The sequence below is a fragment of the Leptidea sinapis genome, chromosome 9, assembly GCF_905404315.1.
Source record: "Leptidea sinapis chromosome 9, ilLepSina1.1, whole genome shotgun sequence".
Lineage (NCBI taxonomy): Eukaryota > Metazoa > Arthropoda > Insecta > Lepidoptera > Pieridae > Leptidea > Leptidea sinapis.
The window spans coordinates 3,194,048-3,208,866 of record NC_066273.1 but is presented as its reverse complement, the minus strand read 5'-3'; the positions used below and the strand labels follow the sequence as shown (position 1 = coordinate 3,208,866).

General features: G+C 34.8%; 1 protein-coding gene across 2 annotated transcripts in view; it reads right to left on the bottom strand.

The window, feature by feature from the left end:
• Positions 1-3,807, bottom strand: part of LOC126965981 (beta-1,4-N-acetylgalactosaminyltransferase bre-4) — a 102,135-nt gene extending 98,328 nt beyond the window's left edge. For both annotated transcript variants that reach the window (XM_050809836.1, XM_050809837.1), the window contains exon 1: positions 3,553-3,807. The gene's annotated coding sequence lies outside the window, so the exon portion shown is untranslated. The remainder of the gene's footprint in view (positions 1-3,552) is intronic.
• Positions 3,808-14,819: the final 11,012 nt, after the last annotated feature.

Here is a 14,819-nt window from a genome sequence, read left to right as displayed (position 1 = left end):
CGAGCCCACGTCCCTAAGCTCAGCGAATACCAAAACAATTCTTAATCATTTTAAATCCTTTTCCGTTACTACGAGGGCGGCACTGAAAATTTCGGGAATCACAAAAACAGTGTGTTAAACTCCTTCGAAAGTCATAATAAATCATCGCTCTAGAATTTTCTCGAGTCTTAACAACTTACAACTTCAAATTTTCGCCCTTCTACGATCGATAAATCGAATCGAAAATAGCTCTACTATTTTTGTATCGCTATTTTTAGATTATTCTGATTGCCCTATAGGGCAAAAACAAAAATAATAGAGCCAAGTATGTTTTATTTTATGAAAATAAGGGACGACACAAGCAGGACATTCAGCTGATGGTAATTGATACGCCCTGCCCATTACAATGTAGTGCCGCTCAGGATTCTTGAAAAACCCCAAAAACTCTGAGCGGCGATATTAAGTCTCATTTGCCCAGTAATTTCACTAGCTACGGCGCCCTTCAGACCGAAACACAGTAATGCTTACACATTACTGCTTCACGGCAGAAATAGGCGCGTTGTGGTACCCATAATCTAGCCGGCATCCTGTGCAAAGGAGTCTCCCACTGGTAAATTGTATGGATTATTAAAACATGTTCCTCAATTTTTTTTCTCAAAACACACTCTTTTAATAGGTAAAATATTATGTACAAAGGAAGCCTTAAGACGGCCACACATCATAAATATTTTGGCCTTCAATACCAATATTTATTCAAATAATTCTATTGTCATGCAACAGCCGACCACTTGCTTGACAAAAACTTGTTTGATCTGACAGTTCAAACATATTCAAAAGATAGGATAATAATTATTCAGGAAAGGTAATGTTGCGAGAGGCATACCGAGCAAATATTTAATTTAAATACGGGCTACACAGGTTAAATAAATGAACACAGCTCCCGTGCCACTAAATTAAAAAAAAATACAGCCCTATTTTTAATTATAATGTTTTCAATGACGCATGATACGAGTAATTTTTTCGGGTGTTCTTAGGGCTAGGCTCAGGTGTGGTTAATTAATTCATTATTTTTCAAATCGTTGCTATGTTCCACAGTTTTCTGAGTAGGAGTGGAACAGTCGATAGGTAAGAGTAACTAGTAGGAAGCTCCTTTGCAGAGTATGCCGGCTTAATTATGGGTACCACAACAGCGTCTTTTTCTGTCGTGTTGTTTTTCGGTCTGAAAGGCGCCGTACCTAGTGAAATTATTGGGCAAATGAGAGGTAACATCTTATGTCTCAAGGTGACGAGCGCAATTGTAGTGGCTCAGAATTTTTGTGTTCTTCAAGAATCCTGAGCGGCACTGCATTGTAATGGGCAGGACGTATCAATTACCATCCTGCTCGACCCATCCCATATTAAAAATTATTTATCCAGTATCCAAGTATCAAAAATAAAAATTAAAGTGAAGGAATACCGTGATAGCACCAGTCCAAATATTATTTAGTGTGTGTTTTATAACTACAGATTGAAGTTATAAGAAGTTGAAACTCTCCGGGGAATGAGCAAGTTGTGTCAAAGGTTGCATGTATTATAGTGAAAATTAAACAATTTTATTTATAGAAGAATGATAATATAATACCTACCTGCTTAATTTTTTATTTTAGCTGTTTAGTTGACATGCTTATTAAAAAAATCCTTTATTTCACAAAATAATACAATTATAATATTTCCATCATCCATTATCTTAACATTAATCAGCAATCTCTGTACTAATTTGAAAAGTCCTGACAAATAGCCTGATATTTTGATAAAAGTCTGGACTTTTTAGTTGATCTTGTTAAGAAATAGTTCCTTGTAAAGATAAAAGACTTATTTGATATTAGTTAATAGTAAGTAGTGGTTATTACTATATTCCATCTAAATAAAAATAAAATCCGGACAAATTAGCTAGTGGGAAAATTCGGACAAGAGTCTAAAAGGCTGGACATCTCCGGATTAATCCAGATGGGTGAATACCACCAGGTAACTAACTAACAGAAAATAAATGAATGTAAATAAACATATCGGATATCGTAAATTTAATATGTATACATATATAACATTGTTAGATTTCATATGATTTTACTATAATAACTTATATATTAACAAATGCTAAATTGTCCAGGCCTAATAATGTCATAAAAAACATTCTGTATGTACAAAAACCACTTCATTCACCTGAAAACCGCACTGTGGAGGACTGCCACACATCCAGATGGTGGGGCTGATATCCTAATTTGTGGCGTGTCGTGCGAAGGTGGAATTTGGCGGCATGAAGTGGGGTGCCGTGGTGTTCCTGCCCAGTTTGTCCCGTGAAACGCGTGGTACTGTGCCCTCCCCAGAAAACGAGGGGCAGATATAGCGCGAATGCTCGGGGAGGGATTCTCCAGCTCTGGCAGAGCCGGTACCCTCCTGGGGTAATACCTTTTTTAGGACCGCTCTCACATATACTACTAAATAATAATAACAAAAGGTGGCCATATAAAAAGGCAGATGAATTTTGCACAGTGAACTACAAATCAGGAGCTAAATCTGCATAGCATATTGCTTCCATTGAATTGTTATTCAAATAATCATGGTAGGTTAGTACCTACCATGATTATTGTGTAAGTATCAAATGTTCAATAGTACATCAACCGTTTATTTTTTTGCACGAATCATCCATCGCTAATATGGCACCTTAAAATCCTGCACCAATTAAACTTATATAATTGTCTAGAAGTGATCACTTCAAGTGATAAGAAAATACATTGTATAATTATAACTGTAATTAGCTAAAGAGCTAATTATAAATTTTTATTTTTTAAATCTATGGAATGGTATGGAATGCAATAAAATGTCTTACTATCTAGCTATATTTTTAACTTATCATTATAATCAGAACATATTTAATCGAGTGTGAGGAAGGGAAAACATATTAATTAGAAAATAATTATCTTAACACTCTAATATTAGATTTATAAATAATTATGGAGATGTAATTAATTAATTATTGTAGTGGTCACAATTTTGTGGTCAGCTTTTTTATCTACCAACAATTTTAACTTATTTGAATCAGAACATATTTAATTAATGATGAGCAAGGAAAACATATAGCTCAAATGTATTTATTATTTCATTATCAACGCTCCAGATTAGAAATGATTATGGAGATAATGTATTTTTATAATTGTTTATTATTTTAATTTGTCGAATACACTTTAACTTTTATTTTGATTTACTTATTTTAACAGTAAGCCAGTTAATACTGTATAATACCAGGAGGAAACTTAGGACTTGCAGGATCGGCATTTACGCAAAATAAAAAATTTATAGAAAATATGCAAACATACTGTGCAGTTCACATATTAAGTTATTGTATGTCTCAGCTTTAAGGCAAAAATTTGAATTTCATTTGCACAACAATAGGAATAAATTGTTTTATTATTATTTTAAATAATATTGAACAGTTCTCCCCCAAGTAAGGCTAAAATTAGAACACTTTACAAACAAGTTAACGTTAGCTGTTTACTTGCGTCACACGATAAATAAAATGGAAAAAAATTTACTAACCTTATTAAATAAATCGTAGATGAATTTCCAATAGTTCAGGCCGATTTATTACGATTCCTAATTTGCACAAAAAACCAGCTTGCGAAAAACAGCACTGCCTAATTCATGTATCCAGATAAACACATTAACACTTTCGATAGTAATCTCAATAAATTGAAAATATTGTATAACACGATATTGTTTGCCGATAAAGTGAAAGTGCGAAAATATAAATTAAATTTTACACAAGTCTCACGACCGTTCACCTTCCTCTGCAAACCACAATATTCAACTGACAATTGACATTTCGTTTGACAGCTTCCTAGACGACAGTACAGCCTTTATGTAAGGGTTGCTAGATAGCAATATAGGAGATAATAATAATAGATTAAAATTGGATAATTTTTAAGGTTTGCGCTGTCAAGCTTATTTATGAGACATCAAGAATCATACAAAGCGATTTAATTTTACAGTTTTATCATTTTATGGCCATGAATCTCTGACTGGTTTTTACAGCATTCACAGCTAAGACTATTTATGATCTACGTAGATCCAAATTAGCCATTTATAATATACTTAAACGAACATTTTTTTCCTGCAATCATAGGATGGAAACGTTGTATGTAGATTGGATATAGTAGCTATATCCATCGTTTAAATAATTGCGTGAGGAGTCGCTCCGTTCCTTGGACAGTGGCGCATTTATTGTTTCATCAGAAAACAATGTGTTACATAGGTGATATACATAAATATATATAATGATTTTAATAGTCATTTTCATTATTATAACACTAGAAATAAGGGATTGCTTGTAACTAATTCTAGTAGGCTTCATAAGATACATAATAGCTTTAAGGGTAAATGTATACAATAAAGTCCCAGCCACTGTTCAGGCATTATCTATAATTAAATTTAAATGTTTTATAAAAAAATGGCTCTGTCGTAAATCCTATTACTCCACTGCTGAATATCTAAATGATCGGACAGCCTGGGACTAGATTGTGATTATTTTATAGCGATAGAAATGACTGTACAATATTGTATATTTTTATTGAAAAGAGCGCAAAAAAAAGAATGCTGGGAAAGTTTCTTGCGCCGCTTCTTCTCTCCCAGAGCGCCATTTGTTTCCGAAGCGGTAGTAGTATCTAGTAGTATAAGAAATGACATCAAAAAGAATTCTAAAGGAATCAATTTTGAGAAAATAAATGCCTTTTATGCCTTTTATACGTAGGTTATCAACCATTGTGTTATTTCCTGATCAACAAAAAGAATAAGCCCGCTGAGTTTCTTGTGCACGTTTTTCTCAGATCTTAGGCATACATTTCCGAACGGATGGGAGCTTTTGACTTTCAATTAGTGATTTCATAAACTATTTTGAATAAAACCAAGTATTGGAATTTGTCAAATGAATGGAACGAACGTCAAAATAAGAAATTGATTAGGTAATCAGAACTAAAAACAAATGGTGTTTATTTCTATATTATTCTCTATCTAGGTCAATATTAATAGTAAAATGAGTGTAAAGATGTCGAATTTTAATAGAAACCAAATAATACTGAAGTGTCTTCAATCCTTGACTTTTGAAATCACGATGTTGAGCATTTGTGGGCCTTGGATATCTGAAAAAATAATATTTCTGTAACATTAAAAATTTAGCAAATATTTCTAACTGACAACTAAAAACGGTTTCTGTCGCTCTAACCTAAGTTCAACCTAAGGAAACAAGCCAGCAAAAGGCTCGCGTTATAGAAAGTGGTGAGTCAATCTCCCATGGACTTAAGCCATGGAATCCTCCCCTTGACAAATGCGGTAGAAGACGCAGAAAGAATGGGTTCTTTCTGCGTCATCTCTACTCAAGTACTCCATGTGAGGCTGAATTTGCGCCTCATATAGTTGCAGGCGTGACTACGGCCAGTGTAAGAAGCTTACCCTGTGCTGTCGTCTGCATAACAATGAATACTGCTAATTTGCAATATATCATTGATATGCAGAAGAAGCAGTGTAGGGGATAACTTGCAGCTTTGCACGCTCATTTATAGGTGAGAATATACCAGGAGATCACCAGCTGAGCGACTGGACGGAAAACGTTCTAGCGATCACTGTTCAGGTAATGGCAATAGGGCGGTAGTTGGACGGATCCGAACATAAACCTTCCTTAGGGACCGGGTGCACTAAGGCCGCCTTCCATAATTTTGGGACTTGGCCTGATGAGTAGGAGAGCCGGAAAAGATAGGCAAGGAGCAGCGCCAGTTTCAGAGCACATGTCCGCAGCACTATCGGGGAATGCCATTTTTGTGCTTGTTATTTCACGAGCGAGCGATAATTTATAACCCCCCTATGTGTCTATGCATACTCACTTTCCATACAAAAAGCTTTAATATCGCAAAAAACCTTTTAATTTACAATAATCTCGATACCTAATACATAAATAAGAAAAACCTCCTGTGATTACTCTGGTATTGCAAGAGAATGTGGGCGGCAGTGATCGCTTAACACCAGGTGACCTGTACGCTCGTTTGTCCTCCTTTTCTTTAATCTCCATTATATAATCTTATCTCACCGTATATAATTTTCTCCTTGATGCCACGCCTACACAATCTTAACGGCAATTACGATAGCATTATCGATTTTCTTCAGTATTTCATGTTGATAAAACATTATTGGTGAACCAGAGGCATTGATAACGTTATCTGTGTATTGTGATTGGTCGGCAGTTGATATTAATATATCTAATAATATTGATACATATGACATAATATTATATAGGTGTAGAATATTATATAGGTGTAGAATACTATATACGCTATGGAAGTGTCAAGTAGATATTATGTAGGTACCTATAGTTTACAGTTGCTTTGAGAATTTTATGATTCACTTTGACCAATATGGTTTCATATTGCTGGAAGAAAATACTATTTAGAATGAATACCGACATTGAACATTATCAAAGAAGGTAATTTAAAATGTAGGAAAAAATATATACTTATGTGTCTATTTTAAGCATATAAATTATACAATATATTATAGATAGGTATAAACAATAACCCCGTTATTCATAATAGTCTGCTAACTTAAAGCATTGCTAATTCTCACTCAGCTTCTTCTATTGACCTAAGTCAGAATGAGAAAAAGCACTCCTTAGCGGCTGTTTAAAGTTAGCGCACCATTATGAATAAGGGGGTTAATATATTATTTCTATGTTTAGCTACCTGCTTGACTTGTTATAATTCAAAATGGTTACACAATTAATTACTATTTTTAGATATTACTTTATAAACTTATTACAGTAAAATGCGGATTGATGCATCTACTGCACTCATTTCTCTTTTGACTTTTTTATGCTTAATCACTTCTTTTTCTTTTAATTTAACTTACACGAGTAAGTTAACGTCAGAATATTTTTAGTGCGCTTTACATACATTGTATAAAGAATAATCACGGACTAGTAAAAAAATAAGGACTCCGTGTCACCTTACATAACAGTTTAGAACCAAAACAAGCCGATTAACGTGTAAATACATAGCCCCACGCACACACTTACACTACTACAGGCCGGTAGGCGGCCATTATGAGAATTGTCATCGTCTGTGACAGATCAGTTTAGCGTCTCAATAAAATCCGGACGACTGTGCGGTTACGGGGTATACCAGTTACACAATTTTTTCTCCCTTTAATAATATATCCACAAATACTTTTATAGTATTGTTTTAACACTTTTTCACAACGCTCGACGGCATTTTTAAAATATTTTATTGCGACGAAAACTGATCTGTCACAGACGATGGCAAATCTCATAATGGCGGCGGATCGGCTTGTATTATTGTAAGTGTATTCGTGGGGGTATGTATTTACACGTTTACCGGCTTGTTTTGATGCCTCACGGTTATGTAAATGACACGGAGTCCTTCTTTTTTTACTCATGCGTGCTTTGAGTAGATAATTATAACTAACTATAATAGCACATAATATTCAGGTCTTTATTTAATCCACAGTGCTAAGTTAGTGTATTCATTACTTATTGTGATCTCTAAGTGAAACTCTGCCCAAATACAGTGATAACAATAATGTTGTGTGTTTAAATAAAAACCCCTCTTACAATAGTTAATTGTAATGTTTGTGGCAGTAAGGAATCGGTGAATACCTTACCTCTTGTGCCGGTTGTCGTTCAGACCTGGTAGTGATGTATACCGGCCTATATTTTCGTCATAATCATTTATTGGGAATCCGGAGCGCTGAAATCTTAAGACCGATTGGTACTTACATAAATATTATAAATCAAATTGCTTTTATATAGTATACTAGCTGACCCAGCAAACGTTGTATTGAAGATATTAAAATCGCGATACAAAAGTAACTGTTGATCGTAGATGGGTGAAAATTTGAAATTGTATGTATTTTTTAATGCGTCATCATAATCAAACAAATTAAAATAAATCAAAAAAATTAAAAAAAAAATGGCGTGGACCACACTTTTTTATTTATTTATGAAAAATAAATGTTGTCCGATTCTCAGACCTAACCAATATGCACTCAAAATCTGTCAAGCCGTTTCGAAGGAGTTTAACTACAAACACTGCGACATGAGAATTTTATATTTTAGATTATGAAAAGACATAGTATGTTAGCATCCAAACTAGAAAGTTAACTGACGTTTAACTTTTACCCTCGACTACACCCGCGTTAAATGTGTATCGTGCTCTCTCTGCAACTTATGTCACGTTGTGTTTAATGTGTATTTAAAACGTCTGCATGAATATTAAAACTATATAAACCTATATTTTAGGTGATCCTCTAAAGCAGGGTTTTTTAATCTAATTTATTTCGCGACTCCATAGCTTAAAAAATTCCGCCGACCCTCTTGCCAGTCAGATGGTAAATTTGATTTTAACAGACTACCTACCATAATAATTTTATGCACAAAGTGTCGACGTGTTTTATTAAAAGAAGACAAGAAAATCCAGGGCTAGCAAGATCTATAGCTGTTTTAATTTGTTCAATGTGTTTCCGGAACCTACTAGAATCACTTCTACTGGAGCAACCTGCTTAGATAATATTTTTACAATATTATTACTAGTAAACTTACGATTAATTATCTTCAGTCCGACCATCGTGGGTGACTTATAAAAGTAAATAAAAGATTGGACAATGTCAAAATCAACAACCTGACAGAACGAACTTGCTATACCTTGCAAATAATTCCTCCTCTTCACCATAAAAACCCCATAAGTGGTTCGGATATCCATTAGCTTTGATGAAGTGTTGTACGTCTGCCGAAGATATGTTACTAGCTAGAGGAGGTTCACCTGGACTGTAATATAGTTAAATAACATTTTTAATCATCATCATCTCAGCTGGAAGACGTCCACTGCTGGACATAGGTCTTCCCCAAAGATCTCAACGACGATTGGTCCTACGCTGCCCTCATACAACGTATTCCGGCGATCTTTACCAGATCGTCGGTCCATCTTGTGGGGGGCCTACCATTCGAGGACTCTACTGACCCAAGGGCCATCTGTTCGTCCAGCTATGTGCTCTGTTCACTGCCACTTCAGTTTCTCAAACATTTTTAATAATAAATCAAAAAAATGGTAATGGCATAAGAAAATAAATGTTTGTAAGTTTGTTCCCACTGAGACATCATGTTACTATCTGAAGATGCACAGATGGACTAGGTACTCATGATCACTAAGGATGTTTGTAGATGTATGGAACACTAATCTCATTCGACAGCTTGGCTGTACGTGGAAGAAAGTTCCTTGAAAACCGAACTGAATTTACATTACCCCGAAGATACAGTTTTAACTAGTTTCGGGGTCAGAGGTCAACCTCTTTGAATATCACTGCAAAACCGTTTTTCAATGTTCACAATATTGTTACAAATTATATTTGTATATTTAAGGAGGGATATCACTAAAGAATAAGAATCTCTTTTTATAAATCTCTTAACTTACTCATATACGTCTATTACAGAAGCACACATCTTCCTCGGCCACATGGAGCAAGCGTACAGATTACGCTCGTCCAGAGGTAGCAGCAGATCGTGGAAGATGACGCAGTTCCAATCTCCCAGCTTCATCATCTCTTGGAAACCAGCATTCAATAGTTTCCCTCTGTTGTACAACTGGGTACCTGCAAATTGTTGATGTTAAGTACAAATAACTTAAATATCGGATTTAGAAGCCCGAAGTTATCTTGAATAAATGAAAATTCTTTATTGCTCTAAACACTTCTGTGTTCTGTGGCTCTTAATATATAAAATAAAGTTACAATATTATGTACATAATAGTTATGGTAGCACAATACACGATAAGCCGACCTTATTACTATTCAGCGATCACAGGTATAAGAGATTTTATTTATAACTTGACATAAGGCAAGAAATTAAAATAATATATAGGATATATATATACATACATAAACAAACACTTATAATAATAATAATATTGACATGCTGTTACACAAATTATCTTGAAGAGAAAGAATATGAGTGTTTAATTGAGCTTTGTACGAAATTCAGATCAGCATCGTATTTGCGTAACCAAAATATGAACCCAATTGCAAAATTTATGAAAACGCTCAATTAAGTTAATGATAAGTAAGATTTGCCATTGGGGCAGTAAAGTCTTCGAATGGCGACCACGTACCGGAAGACGCAGTGTTGGTAGGCCCCCCACAAGACGGACCGACAATCTGGTCAAGATCGCCGGAATAAGTTGGATGAGGGCAGCGCAGGAAAGATCGTCGTGGAAATCTTTGGAGGAGGCCTTTGTCCAGCAGTTGACGTCTTCCGGTTGACGATGACAATGATGATGAAGTAAGATTTAGATACCTCCTAGTATCTCTATAGAAAGTAAATGAGATTGAAGTAGCAAAATTTTGGTGTGAATTAAATTACGAAGTATACGTAAGTTTCTGCTGTAAAAAAAAATTTACTGACACTCTCAACTTGTGTGTTCCATGATAACGTCTAATCAATGTGTATTCTCATTTTTTTACCGACTTACTGAAGGGTACAATGACGTTATTTAGATAAATTGGAGTAAGATTCAAGCAATCTTCTTCTTCATAGAAATCAATTTTTAATAGAAAGAGGAGTTCATTTGCAGAAACTGTCAAGAACAAACAAAGTATAAGTTCATGATAAATTAATATTACTTAAAGTTAAGAAGGTTCCAAAAGAAAACTTAGCGGAATTGGTCGAGCCGTCCTCAAGTTGTGCGCTTAGCAACATTCATTCAAGATGTATGATAAATATATTATATAAGGTATGTATGTATAGTAAGAAGATGGGCCTGGTGCTGGTATGGGATGCAACCTGTTCAGACCCGCTGGCCCCTTCCCATCTACATGGAACCAACAACAGAGCTGGTGCGGCTTGTGAAGCGGCTGAAAAAGCTAAATCATGCAAATACAAGGATCTAGGCTCCGAATATGATTTTGTCCATTTCGGTGTCGAGACCCTTGGTCCATGGGGTCCTAGCGCTATAAGGCTTTTTAAGGAAATAGCAAAAAGGCTAGTCGACATCACAGGAGACCTAAGAGCTGGGATCTACCTCGGACAAAGAATCTGTCTGGCTATTCAAAGATGGAACGCTGTCAGTATCTCCGGAAAGAAAGGGACTCCTTTTTATAATAAATTCTAGTTATTATATTTTTTAAGGTTTTTAGTTTTAGGTTCATTGTTCTAGTACCTTTTTTTATTTCTGAATAAATAATATATTTCATCTATTAGTATTTTATAGTGAAATATTCATTAAACGAACTTCTTTACCGCCTCGTCACTTCTGCGTAGAAAGAAATTCCAACGGCCTAACTCTGATTTGTTAAATACCCACACGTAACTACCCCATTCACTCATTTTATTGCTGAATATATTTTTCATTACTTATTTAAGTACTTGTAAACACTCGTTTTCACTAGCCTTAATAAACATTCATTTCGTAATTTTTAACTTAACAGAACAAGAGTTTTATCAAAGCATTATATCACTGTATGATATCAGATAATGTTGCTTATTCGTTGTGTAGAAGGTTTGTCCAGTAAATGGTTATCCATCTTAATTATTACTGAACTGTAATAAAAATTTTATTTATTTAGGGGAATATCTGCCAGTTTAACCTAGTAGCTACCAAAATATAACCAAGTTTTTCAAAAGAAATGTAAGTAAATGGCGGCTCAAAAACGCTATACGAGAGTGTCAAAAATAGATCTGCATGTAGAGTGATAATATGGAGCTCATGTGTTTTGCCCGAACTCTTGTCAATATTCATGCAAAATTAAAATTAAATCTGTTCAGTAGTTTTTGCATTTTGCCCGGACAACATTAAAAATTTCTATAAAGTTGGATTCCGTACTTTTTGAATACACAAAGATTATTCTTTAAAGAAAAATATACAGTAGAGTTTTCACTGTGTTAATATTTTATTAAAAAATATTGAGTTTGCGCAACTGTTAGATACTTAGTTACTTACCACTTTGCTCAACCACAAAAATCCTGTACTCCAACTTTTGTTTCTTCAAAAAGGGATGGATATTATACACAAATACCATAAGAGAATGATACTCTTTTCTGAAATTAAGAGTTTTTTATATACTTTTGCTCTGCATTCAGGATGCAGTATACTACCCTAAAGGTCGGACTGCATTAGAGTGACGCTGCGCGGCGCATCGCTTCACATCGCTGGACGTCATCTATTGCATTACAACTGCAGTGAGCGGCACCTCGCGGCATTCATATACCAGTTGGCGTGCGAGCAACATTACAAGATGAGCGATAGTGACGAGAATTCGGTCATTATTTCTTTGTTGTGTGCTAAAGAATAACGAATTATAGAAGAAAAAAGAAATATGAAGAAATAGATTTCATATATACCAAGGTCACGCTATAGAGAAGGCGAATATCATATCTGTTTCCTCGCCCTCGGAATGACTCTTCGAATTTACACTCACTTCAGAACGTCGAAGACAAAATTCTATATAGTTAAACAATAATAACTGTATGTATACTGAAGCGACGCGCCGTGATGCTGGGTCGCACTGAGCGTCGCTGCACTGTGGTCGCGGCGATGCACGTCAAAATATTCTCTCGGAGGCAACTCAGCCGCGGCGTGCATTGTAGTGCAGCACCGCTCTAGTGCGACATGCACCATACGAAATGATTGCAATAATATTTCGTCGCTTTCTGCCGCGCTGTGCAATGCCGCGCAGTGCCGCTGTAATGCTGTCCGGCCTTAAATATATTATCATTGATATCAACAGGCTTTCATGATGGTAATTACTGTCCTTGTCAAACTGACCCGGAAACACCAAATGTAAAGTCAAAGGCCAATTTTTCAGTAAGGTCTATCGATGACACTTTTGAATGACAAAATTATCCATTTTTAACCGACTTCAAAAAGAAAGAGGTTATCAATTCAATCGGTTTTTTTTATGTATGTACACCGATTACTCTGAGATTTATGATCCGATTACGTGACGTAATTTTTAACCGACTTCAAAAATGGAGGAGGTTCTCAATTCGTCGGGTTTTTTTTATGTTTGTTATCTCAAAACTTTCGACTGGGTGAACCAAATTTGATAATTCTTTTTTTATTTGAAAGCTGATGCTTCCCGTGTGGTCCCATTGTAATTTGGTCCAGATCTGACAGTGGCATCCATGAGAAAACCATAAAAGTATTAAATTTGCTATACATACGTATAGCAAAGTGGATGATAAATTTACGAATAACTCAATATCGCGCCAACCGATTTCGATGATTCTTTTTTTATTGGAAAGGATATACTTCAAAGATAGTTTGGTTAGGTTCTGATTACGGAATCCATGACAAAGTAACGGAACTCTTCAATACTTAGGAGCATATTAACGATACTTGGCCGAATCTTTTTTATGGTATCTGGATATTTAAGTCACCATAACATAGTTACGTAATTGTCGTAGTCGAATATGATGTTCAATGTCACTCCTTAACGACTTACAGTAAGGGTGCGATCTGTGGCAGAATTTCTTACTGTCTGTAATCAAATTGCGAAGCGCTTACGTTCATTGCTGCATTGATAAATTTAGTATATCTAAACAAATTTAGCCAAATTGTTAGTTGTTGTTCTTCAAATTCACTAAAAATCATAAAATAAAAAAAAATTAACAAAAAACAACCAACTTCAGAAACACTATTTCAAAACAATAGATATAATATGCACTAAAAAGTATAAAAATAATTGCGTATTTTTATACAATCTAATTAATTAATCTAATTCTAGTTACGATTATTGTAATTTTTGGAGTCTTTAGTTCGATGCAGAATAGATGCCATTTGGTCCCATAAAAATTTTACATAGCTTAGCCCAGTAGTTTTCATTGTACAAACATTTTTATGAAAATTTTTGTTTACCTCGATTATATAATTGTTTTTTGTGTAAGGCTTTTTAGGAGTTTTCATTCAGATTGATTACATATTATAATTATTAACTGACACTAAAAAGTAAAAAAAAACTAGGTTTAAAAAAACCGACTGCAAGAACTGAAATGTATGAAATAACTAAAAATTTACTTATTAATTACAGTAAGGAAGCCGTTTATAATAATAAGTTTTATTGTGTTTAAGGCTTGGCACCGACTTAAAACCTATCAATAGGTAACACATATAAATAAAAGCATTTTATTAATATTAAAGTTAAAAATTCAATTTTTGGTTATTTGATACTTTTCAGTTTCTGAAGTCAGTTTTTTAAACGTAGTTTTTATTTATATTATCTACCATCATATCGGAAATGTTGAGATTTAAAGAGAAGAAGGAGCAACATACTCAGGAAACAAACTTGTGCATCTGCAGGGATTCCAAATTCAATTCGGGTCCCGGCCCAATAGCTTAGTAGTCAGGAACACAATCTAACAGGTTATTTATTTGAGTAAACTTTTACTCTAAGTTCTAAAGTGAAAAAATGCCTTACTCATCTGTACCTAAGTATTTATTGAAACAAATCTTATAACTAAATTTAAAATACTATGACTACATAAAATTAAAACTATCATTACGTGGAAGAATACCAAAAATACTGGCAGCATTTCCGCGTTGGATACTAGGCTGATCCGTTGACCGAAATAGCTGCCAGCGCTTGGGCTTCCAGTAGTCTTATTGAGGCGTGAATACAGTATTTACGGGCCAAGTGTCTCGACACCAAACGGCACAAAGATGTTTGGATCACTGAGACCGACATGTTTGCGACGCTTGCTTTCTTTGGCAGTCGCAGCAGCAGCCCCAGCACCAACTGACGTAACTTGGACATATTAT